The sequence below is a fragment of the Theobroma cacao genome, chromosome 1 (assembly GCF_000208745.1).
Source record: "Theobroma cacao cultivar B97-61/B2 chromosome 1, Criollo_cocoa_genome_V2, whole genome shotgun sequence".
Classification (NCBI taxonomy): Eukaryota; Viridiplantae; Streptophyta; class Magnoliopsida; order Malvales; family Malvaceae; genus Theobroma; species Theobroma cacao.
In genome coordinates this window covers 22938187-22949846 of record NC_030850.1, presented here as the reverse complement: position 1 = coordinate 22949846, position 11660 = coordinate 22938187, and positions in this window count along the sequence as shown.

Below are 11660 nucleotides of genomic sequence, written 5' to 3'. Positions count from 1 at the left end.
AATACTTCAAAGTATTCAAATTATTACCTTTCCAAGGAGAAACCTTAAGAAAAACTTTATCATCGATCTCAAACTCCAAGTCTTTTCTCCGTTTATCTGCATAGCTCTTCTGCCTATCTTGGGCTGCCTTTAGCCTCTCTTGTATAACCTTGATCTTGTCATTGGTTAGATCGATCAATTCCACACTCACTAACTTCCTTTCACCTACTTCATCCCAACAGAGCGGAGTTCGACACTTCCTTCCATACAAAGCCTCGTATGGTGCCATCCCAATACTAGACTGAAAACTGTTATTATACGTGAATTCCACCAATGGCAAATGTCTGTCCCAACTCCAAATAAAATCAATGACATAAGCCCGTAACATATCCTCCAAGGTCTGAATGGTCATTTCGGATTGACCATCTGTCTGTGGGTGAAAAGCAGTACTAAATCTCAACTTAGTTTCAAGAGCTTCCTGAAATTTTGGCCAAAATCGAGAAGTAAATCGAGGGTCTCGATCTGACACAATAGAAACTAGAACTCCGTGTAATCTCACAATCTCATCTATATAAAGTTTCGCCAGCTTTTCAATAGAATACGTGCTATGGATAGCCAAGAAATGAGCGAACTTAGTCAGTCTATCTACAATCACCCAAATAGCATCCTTTCCACTTTGTGTTCGCAGCAAACCCAATGCAAAGTCCATAGTCACGTGTTCCCACTTCCATTTAGGAATCGGTAAAGGTTGAAGAGTACTTGACGATTTTTGATGCTCTGCCTTGATCTGTTGGCATGTGAGACATTTCGCTACAAACTCTGCTATGTCTCGTTTCATACCCGACCACCAATAACTTTCTTTAATAGTCCAATACATTTTGGTGCTTTCAAGATGTAAAGCATAGGCGGAAGAATGAGCTTCCTCCAAAATAGCTCGTCTCAACTGATCATCCTTAGGGACACAAATTCGGTCTCTAAGCATCAAAGTACCATCATCGCTGAGTCTAAACTCACTAGTTTCTCCATCTTGCAGCTTTTGAACTTCCTGTTTCAACCAATCATCAGATTTCTGCAATTCTCTGATCTGATTCAACAATGAAGGTCTCACAATGAAACTAGCAAGTAGGGTTCCATCCTCACCATTATTCAACTGGATCCCTAGAGATTTCATCTCAAGTAACATCGAAAAATAAAAACTCCGAAGTGTTGCTAACGACGATGAGGATTTACGACTTAAGGCATCCGCTACCACATTTGCCTTTCCCCGATGATAATCAATCACCAAGTCGTAATCCTTAATCAACTCCAACCATCGTCTCTGTCTCAAATTAAGCTCTTTCTAGGTGAGCAAATATTTCAAGCTTTTATGATCAGTAAAAATTCGACAACGCTCACCATATAAATAATATCTCCAAATCTTCAATGAAAAGACTACTGCTGCTAACTCCAAGTCATGAGTAGGGTAATTCGTCTCGTGCTTCTTCAACTGTCGGGAAGCATAAGCTATTACTTTTTCATCCTGCATCAATACGCACCCTAATCCCAACTTAGATGCATCACTGTATACCACAAATTCTTTTCCATTAACAGGAAGTGTTAAGATAGGAGCGGAGGTTAACCGGTTTTTTAGCTCCTGAAATCGATTTTCACAAACATCATCCCACTCATACTTAACTCCTTTATGAGTCAAATGAGTCAGAGGAGCTGCTATCAAAGAAAATCCCTAAACAAATCTCCGATAATAACCAGTTAAGCCAAGGAAACTACAAATTTTAGTTACCGTTCTCGGTTGCTCCCATTGCAAGATTGCCTCAATCTTCTTGGGATCGACATAAATTCCAGCTCCAGACACCACATGTCCCAAGAAAACCACTTCCTTCAATCAGAATTCACATTTAGAGAACTTGGCATAAAGTTGTCTCTCACGCAAAGTTTGCAACACAATGCGCAAATGGACAACATGTTCATCATCATTCTTCGAATAAACCAGGATATCATCTATGAATACTATCACAAACTTATCCAAGTATGGATGGAACACCCTGTTCATAAGATCCATAAAAACTGCCGGGGCATTAGTCAAACCAAACGACATCATCAGAAACTCATAATGCCCATAACGCGTCCTGAAGGCAGTCTTGGGTACATCCTGCTCCTTAATCCTCAACTGATAGTACCCAGATCTCAAATCAATCTTAGAGAATCCCATAGCGCCTCGTAATTGATCAAAAAGATTATTTATCCGAGGTAAAAGATATTTATTCTTGATGGTCACTCGTTTCAGTTGACGGTAATCAATACACAATCGAAGAGTGCCATCCTTCTTCTTGACAAATAGGACTGGTGCTCCCCAAAGAGAAATGCTAGGGCGAATGAAACCTTTATCCACTAAATCTTGCAACTGGACTTTCAGTTCCTTCAACTCTGCCGGAGCCATTCTATATGGAGGGATAGAAATAGGTGCGGTACCCGGAAGTAAATCAATAGGGAACTCAAGCTCTCGATCAGGAGGCAGTCTCGGTAAATCATCAGGAAATACATCAGGAAACTCACTTACTATTGGGACATCCTCTAACTTAGGTTCCCCATTTGAAGTATCAATCACGTATGCCAAATAAGTCGGATACCCTTTCTGCACTAATTTCAAAGCTTTGATGGCCAAGATTACACAAGACGGTAATACTCGACGTTCCCCTACAAACACAATCTCTGCTCCCTCTGAATTTCAAAGAACAACTTCCTTTCGAAAACAATCCACATACGCCTGATGTGCAGTTAACCAGTCCATACCCAATATTAGATCAAAATCCAAGATCTCTAGAGGAATTAAGTCACCCCTAAATTCTTCCTCGCCTACCCTTACCCCACAATCTCTATAACAACTGTTTCTAACTAGCTTTTCTCCTAAAGGGGTGTGAATTACAATTTTTTCCTCTAATGGTGACAAGTTTCTATCAGCAATCGATGCAAATGTGGTGCTCACATAAGACCTATCTGAGCCAGAATCTATCAAAACATAAACATCTTTATCAAATAAAGACATAGTACCTGTCACTGCTCCAGGTTGGACCCGTGCCTCATCTTCCGTCACAGCGAAAACTCTTGTCGAGGTATGAGTCTGTGGTCTCGAAGGTGGATGTGCCGGGGTATTACTCTCCACATCGAACCGTATGGCCACTCCCTGTCTCGATGGCAACCCAGAAGAATCTCTCATTTGCATATCAATGTGAGCTGGTGAAGATGATGCAACTATCGTGGCTCGTTCTAACCGTGGGCAATTACTCCTAATATGACTCGTCTGTCCACATTGGAAACATCTTGTTGGCCCTCTACATAGCCCACTATGATAATTCTCACAATTTTTGCATCGGTCAGAACCTCCGAAACTCTTCCCAAAACCAGTCATAGTAGATCTGCTAAACCTCGAAGGTCTCTGTTGTGATGGTGGAAATGGAGGTCGAGGAGATGTCACGAAAACAGAAGTAGTACTCCCTGAAATCGCTGAGTCCTTGCCTCTTTTTACTGGCTGACTAGAAGACATACCAGGATTCCTCCTTTTTGCAAACTCAGTCCGAATCCTCCTATTCTCAGTCGCGAGCTTCTCAGCCCGTAAAGCCATCTGTACCACCTCCTTATGCGGCTCCCTACCAGTCACTGTCATCCGCTCTCTAATCTCATTACGGAGCCCTTCCTCGAAATAACTGGCCTGATCCTGCTCAGATTTCACCAGATCCGGCACATATAACATCAACTCGTTAAAACGAGTCTCGTACTCCTCTACAGTTAGATTCCCCTGTTTCAAACTCAAAAATTCTCTCTTCTTTTCTTTCTGATGAAAATAAGTGAAATACTGACCATCGAATTCCCTGAGAAAATCGGACCACGTCTGAGGAGTAGTGGAACGGGACTTCACTGAATTCCACCAAGTACGAGCCCTCTTCTCTAATAATCTCGTAGCCACCATCAGCTTCATGTCGTCGTCTAATCTCATATCAGAGAGAGTCTCTGAAACCTGATTAATCCAGTCCTTTGCCACAGTGGCATCCAACTCACCCGTGAAAGACACACAACCGAGCTGTCTAGCCTCCTTTAGCTTCTTGGAAATGGATACATCTTGTACCGGTGGTGGAACTAAAGGAGTAACTGGTGGTACTATAGGTGGAACTTGACCAGTCGGAGCTCCACCAGCCATTGCGGTAAAGAAAGCTGCCAATGCCTGTGCTGCCTCAGTAGGCATGGTGGGAATACCCGTAGGTGGCGGAGGAGGTGGAGGATGTGGAGGACTATCGGCCTGCTCAGCAGTAGGTGCTGCCCGAATGGTAGACGCAGCCGATTCTTCCCCTACTGCATCTAGCTGACGACGTTGGGAACGACCTTTTCCCCTCCCAACCGATCTAGTGAGAGGTGGGCGTCCGCGTCGAGGAGGCATAATAATCTATAAGAGAAAACGAGCAAGCTTAGGGAACCTTAGGCTCTATATGAAAATGCATGCATTCTATTCAACCTAACTTAACTTAATCCGGGGCCACACTGATATTGTAATTTTTTAAAACCACTTTAAAACCAAAAACTCTTATCTTTAAAACCAAAAGCTCTGATACCAATAGAATTGTCACGACCCGGAACCTCCCTCAGGCCCATGACAATCGCCGCGACGTCCCGATTGACACTCATTATCCGGAATGCCAACCGGAACCCCGCAAGGCTTACATATCAGTTTCTTTCCTTTCCTGTGAGCAATCATTGTTAAATATCGAGTTTTTAGAGAATATATACTATTTTAGATCAAAAACAATCAAAATAAAATTTTCGCCACACAGGGGTATTTTGGTCATTTTTTTCTCAAAAATTTCGAAACTGGCTAAAACGTAATATACAAGTACAAAACACATAATTCATATTCAAAATGAGTTTAAAAGTCTAAAATCTTCATTTAAAACGAAATTACGGTTATTTGAATATAATAAGAAAATAAAAGAAATATTAAGGAAAATATTCTATTTTCTTATAAAACAATATTTATAGAGTTATACGTGAATAATTTTTATAGCGTAAAAGCTAAATAAATTTATACATACTGAAATACAGTAAGCCAAAATATTTAATTTAATTTACAATAACAAGAGGGCCCCCGAATAAACAAAAGTAAAGAGGACTGTGAACCTACGGTTTGGAAAATGCAGATCCAATGGTAGTCCTCGATGAGATCAGCTATCTACAGTCTATACTGAACCTGAAATGGGTGGAAAGGAGTTGGGTGAGATTTTGCAATCCCAATGAGTAAACAGACATTATCATAAATATCTAAAGGCGAGTAAAATGGAGGCAAGTTTAAACAACAAATTTCAACCCATTTCATAATGTTTTCAATTTATTTCTTAAACCATAAAATATTTGTAATTTACCAAAACAGTTGTTAAGGCTTATGTCTTTTATTAAAACAAGGCTCAAGCCAAAACTAATCCTCGGGGATACCTTGGCCGAGGCATCTAACCGAGTCCGCCAAGGGTGTTAAAATATTCACACGTGAAACACATTTTTATTTTTAAAACCAGCCGTTCCTTGGCGTTGGCCGAGTTACACATTCACGTGGGGGTTCGACGTGAAGTGAGCTCTAATACTACCCCAGGAGTTACCCTCCTCGCCTCTACAACCGGAGTAACTATATAACTGGGTTTACCGTGCCCCTCTAATAGGCAGTCCACGGAAACCCGTCACTGCAGTGACTAACCCACCAATTTTAATAAAATTTCGACAGTATAACGTGGCTTTTATTTATTTATCCAGCCTGCATAGTAAAACAACTTACATAAATTTCCCAATGCATTCACAAAATATAGCCACATATACTCATTTCTCATAAGCCATTCCTAGGAAAATATATATTTTTCAAGTCAATTTGTAGCCTCCAATTACTCAATTTCATAATCAATACAATATATTTTTATTTGTCACATTTATTCCTAAAACATCAAAAATCCCGTTTTAATCTCGTTTTCATTTCATAAAATACATAAAGGGCATTTAAAAATAAACTCTAGATAATTTACAATAATAATAAGTTTACTCACCGTTTGTACAAACTAAAAGCTTTCTAAGCGCCCCGATCACTACTCGTCGGGTACGACTTCTTTGCCTTTTCCGGAAGGCTCTCCTCCTAGACACATTACAAAAATTTACACAATTCATCACATTGATGCTAAATCACTATATAATTAACTTAAATCCTATACTAATGCATGGTATGAAATGCAATAGCCTAAAACGGCTTAAACGCGGTATTAACCTATTTTTGGCACTTTGCCCGATAAATTGCTAACGCGCTCCATTTTAGCTCTAAATCATCCCATTCTCTCTCCAACATTTCTAACCATTAAATATCAGCCAATAACCTTCTAAAAACAACAAAATCAGCTCACTCCCTTCCTTGGAAAATTCGGCCAAAAATGGGACATTAACTCGGTTAATTTTCTACTTTGTTTTTCTATCACGTTTAATCGTTTTTCATCATTTTCTCTTCATTTTCCTTAGAATAAAATCAATTCATCATCATTGTACAGCATTGAGCATCCAGCCAAGAGTGGGTATTGTGAAAATTTAATGATTTCTTGCCCAATTTAATTTCTAAACACATTTAACTAACTAAAACTATCAATTTAACTAAAAATCAAAACCTAAAAATTTCAATTTCTCTCCCCTAGAATTTCGTCCAGCCCTTGATATCACTTTTTGATCTCTCTCCTCAAGCATGCTAAATGGAAATAAAGGCATAGGAAAGGTAGAAATCAAGCTAAAATCGAAAAATCTTACCGTTAGACGCGTAAACGGTCGAAAACCGCGAATTTCCCTTTGAATTTTCTTGTTTCTCTTTGGTTTTTCTTTTTTTCTTCCTTTCCTCTCTATTTCCTCTCTTGTTCTTCCTTATGGCCGGCCAGCACTTAAAATGGGGTTTAAATGGGCTGACTTTTCATTAAAATAATATTATTTCATTTAAAAAATGCCACGTGTCACTTTCCCATTGGCCCATTTTTAAAATTTCATCCATTTGTTTCCAAATTTTCACCATACACTTGTCCCACATATCCATAGCTTAGATAAAATTCTCAGACTTATCCAAAGTCTCGGTGGAGTAATTTTTGAAATTTGCACTTTTGCCCCCGTAAAAGTGAAAAATTACATTTTTGCCCAAAAAACTGAAAAATTGCCCATAGACATATTTTTCATCCCTTATACTCATACCATTCTCAAATTTGTCAAATTTGATCTAAATTCTCTCAAAATCTCAAATTTTATCCTCGAGTGGTAAACTTACGATTTTGCCCCTACACTCCAAAAATCGCCAGAATTAAACTTTTTCACTTCCTATCATTAAATTATACTCCAAATAGTTAATCTTGATCAAAAATTTCACTCCCTGATCAAATTATTATCTTAGGTGGCAAAATGACGACTTTTACCCCTAAACATCAAAATTTTCAATTTTACCCCTAATGAACCCTCGAACTCTGAAGAATCATTTTTAGTCATTCATTGACTATAAAATATTAAATTTCATCCTACAATTCCTATTTGAACTAGTTCGAGGTTAAATCAATTTAAGTGTGCCGTTAGGTACGATATCGAGTTTCGTCTATTCTTAGGTGCTTTTCCTAGCATAATAACATGCTACTCAGTGCATGTATGTCATGACATGTATTTATAGGGTCGGGTTTTACAATTATTGTAATAAAGAGTAGTGAGAGAATCTATACAGGGTGCAACTCCACACCTTTGCATGAATTTCTAAATCCATATAGCTTTTTTTGCATTTTCAGTTGTAGCAACATGCTTTACTTTAGTTGTGGAATCCTCAATGGTACTTTGCTTGCAACTTCTCCAACTTATTGCTCCCTTTCTTAAAGTGAACACAAACTAAAATGTTGATTTTCTATAAACCACATTTGACTGAAAATCAAAATCTATATATCTTGTCACTACTAAATCTTCTCCGTCAAACACTAAAGAACAATGCTTAATTCAATTCATATGTCTTACTATGTGTTTCGCTATTATCCAATGTTTAGGGATGGATTAGATTGGTATCCACTCATAATGCTAACCAAATAACAAATATCTAATTGAATACATAAAATGGCATGCATGGGACTTCCTATTGTTGATGCATTAGGATAGTTTCTGAGCTTCACTCTTTGCTTTTGAGATATAGGAAATATTCTTTTAAAGTGATGAATTCCTTGTCTAAAGGGTAGAAACCATTTCGTGGAATTATGCATGCTAAACTTGGTTAATATGTTACAAATGTAATTTGTTAGGACAATGCCAACAAGCTCTTCTTTTGGTCTCTAATTTGGTTCCAAGCATATAAAATTCTTCACTGTGAAGCCTTAGATTTTTAATATACATGTAGAATAGCATAATAGTGGTGACGTGGACCAAGGGTAATTTTATCCTTTTACTTAGTGAGCTTAATTAAACCTTTTAAACCAAAAAATTTAACAGTTTATTTTTTTGAGAAATCATTTTATATTATATTAAAACTTATTGGGAAAAAAAAAGGGAAATAAGAAAAAAGATGCGTATTTTTGACAAAAGGAAAAAATTGTAATTTTTACAAAGGTCTTTTTTGACTTTTCCATTTAGTCAAAGCTTTCAAGAGAAGCTTTGTTCTTCCTTTGTCCTTCAAACAGTCCACCCCTTCTTCATTATTTTTTTCTTCCACATTTTCTTTTATCACATTTCTTCTCCTTTTTCCTTCATTCTTCCTCTTTCCTTTTTCATCTTCTCCATCTACACAAACCACCAACTCAACAACCCTATTTATCTTTTTTACTAGCATAACCTAAAGAGAGAGAAAATTTTTTATCTTTTTCTTTGTTTTTCTCTTTATACCACTTTACTTAAATACAAAGTTTTAATCTTGGATCCTTCCATTTCTAAGCAAATCAAGGTAAGATTTTAAGCATCTAAACTTCCAATTTCATGGGTTTTTAATTTAAGATTTTTCCTCTCTAATTTTCAAGTTTTCTCTCTTATAAAGTATTAAGGTTTTTGATTCCAATCTTATATTCAACTCACTAAAGTAAAGAAACTTTAAATTTGAGTTGTTATATCAATGGGTTTATAATTTAGACTACATTTCTAGGTTAAATTTTAGGTTAAGATGACATTTAGTTAGGGTATATTTTATAGGTTTAATAAATTTCAAATTTAGTTTGAATTCAATGTTGATTGTAATTATTTTAGGTGCTGTTGAGCCTCAATGACCCCATATTTAAGAAGCTCTTGGTGGATGGGTAATTGGTGTCAAGAAATTCGTCAAACTTGTGATTTATGAGTGTTGGTCCCTATAATATGTGCTAGAGGGGGGGGGGGGGTGAATAACACAATTTGGCTATTAACAATATTGGAAACTAATTTCCAGAACTTAAGAAAATAAAAACAGAGTATAAGATGCACAACATTTAGAGTGGTTCGGTCCAAGACCTACATCCACTACCTTGATTATCCAACCAAGGATTTTCCCACAAATCCACTAAGAACAGGTGAAATTCACAAGCTTTCACCAAGCTTTACAATGGCTTTTCGCATGCTCAGCCAAAACCTTTTACACTAGTTTTTCACGGGATCAACTAAAACCCAAGGTGATTTTCCAAGGCTCAATCACAACCTACAACAATCAAGCTATCCCAAGCTTGAATAACCTCTTAAAGTGACTTCCTCACTCTAAGAATACAAGAGAAATAATAAAAGAAGGTACCTATGATCACTGGTTGATCTGAGTGGTACAAGATTGAGTGCTAAATACAAATGCAAAGAGTAGGCGTTTAAATGCAAACAAATGCAGTGAAGCTTTTCTGGTTTTTCAACTTTTTATAACTCAAATCTCATTCAAGGCTTCTAAAAACTTGTTTCTAATTGTTAGAAGATCTTTTTATACTTAAATATGCAACTCTGATGGCAATTTGACAGTTTATGACCGTTGAAAACAGTTGAGGATGAGTTCTAGCCGTTAATCTGTCTTGTAGTGCTCTGGTTCAAATTGCAGACAAAGAGCTCTTAGTCGACTAACTTGGTCGACTAAGTTGATTCTGTTTCTGGTTTATAGATCTTGGCAGAGAGCAGTTAGTCGACTGTTTTGATCGACTAAGTTGATTCTGTTTCTTAAACTCTTCAGCGCGTCATTTCTCCAATTTGAAACTTTGATCAACCAACATTCTTCCTTGTTTCACCAATAAGCTTCCTCTTTGTTAGATAGTTATATCTTGTTGATTTTATCCTTTTTTTTCTTTCAAAAATACTCTTTGAAGAGTTAATAAATTAATTTCTTGCACATTCAAGTAAAGGTATTAGACACACATAAATGGGAATGTTTTATTATCATCAAAAACTAATGGAGCCAACAATCTCCCCCTTTTTGATGATGACAAAACATTCCTTGATTAACAGCATAGTGCCTTTTTAATTCTTTTTAGTTTTCTGCATAAAATGAGGATTGTTCCCCCTAAGTATAAGCTCCCCCTTAGTGTGTGCATATTTTGCTTATTTTATTGCAGCCAATTTTATTCTCGTCATATAGAAAATGATATTGTACATTTAGAGTATACATATGTGCAACAATGTAGAGTGATTTGCAACAAGTAAGTATTAGCAAATCATCATTAAACTTTCAACTTTAAGTGTTGACAGATTTTCATCAATGTTCTAGCAATTGTCAACAATTTATTGATTTCAGATTTTGTCTACATCATTCATGTTTCAATTGATATACTATACACACCATCTATATCTATTTACAAATAGAAGTTATTCACAATGCCATAACAAAAATCATTTATCAGCATCAATATCAGCATAGCATTAACAGATTTTGTTCATGATAGTAAAAATACCAAAATTTTAGCAAACTTCAATTTGTAGCAGTTAAGCATCATAGACATCAGCATTCATATTTCACATATAACCACATAAACAAGAAAATTAAAACTGAGTGTTTAAGTGCCACCATGGCACAAATAACAGTTAATAAAAAAGTATTTCGAAATTGCCCTTGGACAGTTTTGCTTCCTATCTCCTATTTTTCTAAGTTCTTGCTCCTAATTTTGCTTTCTTTTCTTTCCTAGGTTCTTGGTTCCTCCACCTTAACATTTTTTTTAATTCCTGCACCCATTTTTTGGTTCCTGCACCCATTCTACTCTTTTTTTTTGTTAGCATCAAAGGAAGGGGCTCCTATTCATTTGATGTGTCAGAGGGTGAGGATTCAGTATCATAGAAAGGGTTTAGGGGAAAAGGAGAAGGCTCTTGGAGAGGTGAATGTTCTGGTGAGGACTTGTCTGAGACAGGGATTGGATTATGAGGAGAAGAAGCTGAAATTAGTATGGATTTCTCTGCCAACCTGGAAGACTTTTTTCTTTTGAGAAAAGTTGTCTTGGTGGCGATAGTCTTTTTGCCTTTGGTTGGTGGTATTGCCTTAGTTGGTGGTGCTGTAGTGGCTTTAGCTTTTTTTTCTTTTGCCTTTACTTTGGTAGCTGATGCAGGGTTCTTCCCTTTTCCTACATCTCCACCATCATTTTGAGTTTCTGTCCTGGCAGTGTCTTTTTCAGCTTGTCCTTCTTTAACCATTTGGTGGAAGACATACATAATGGAAACTTTCTCTGAATTTGGAGGAGAGGCCTGCTGTTTCT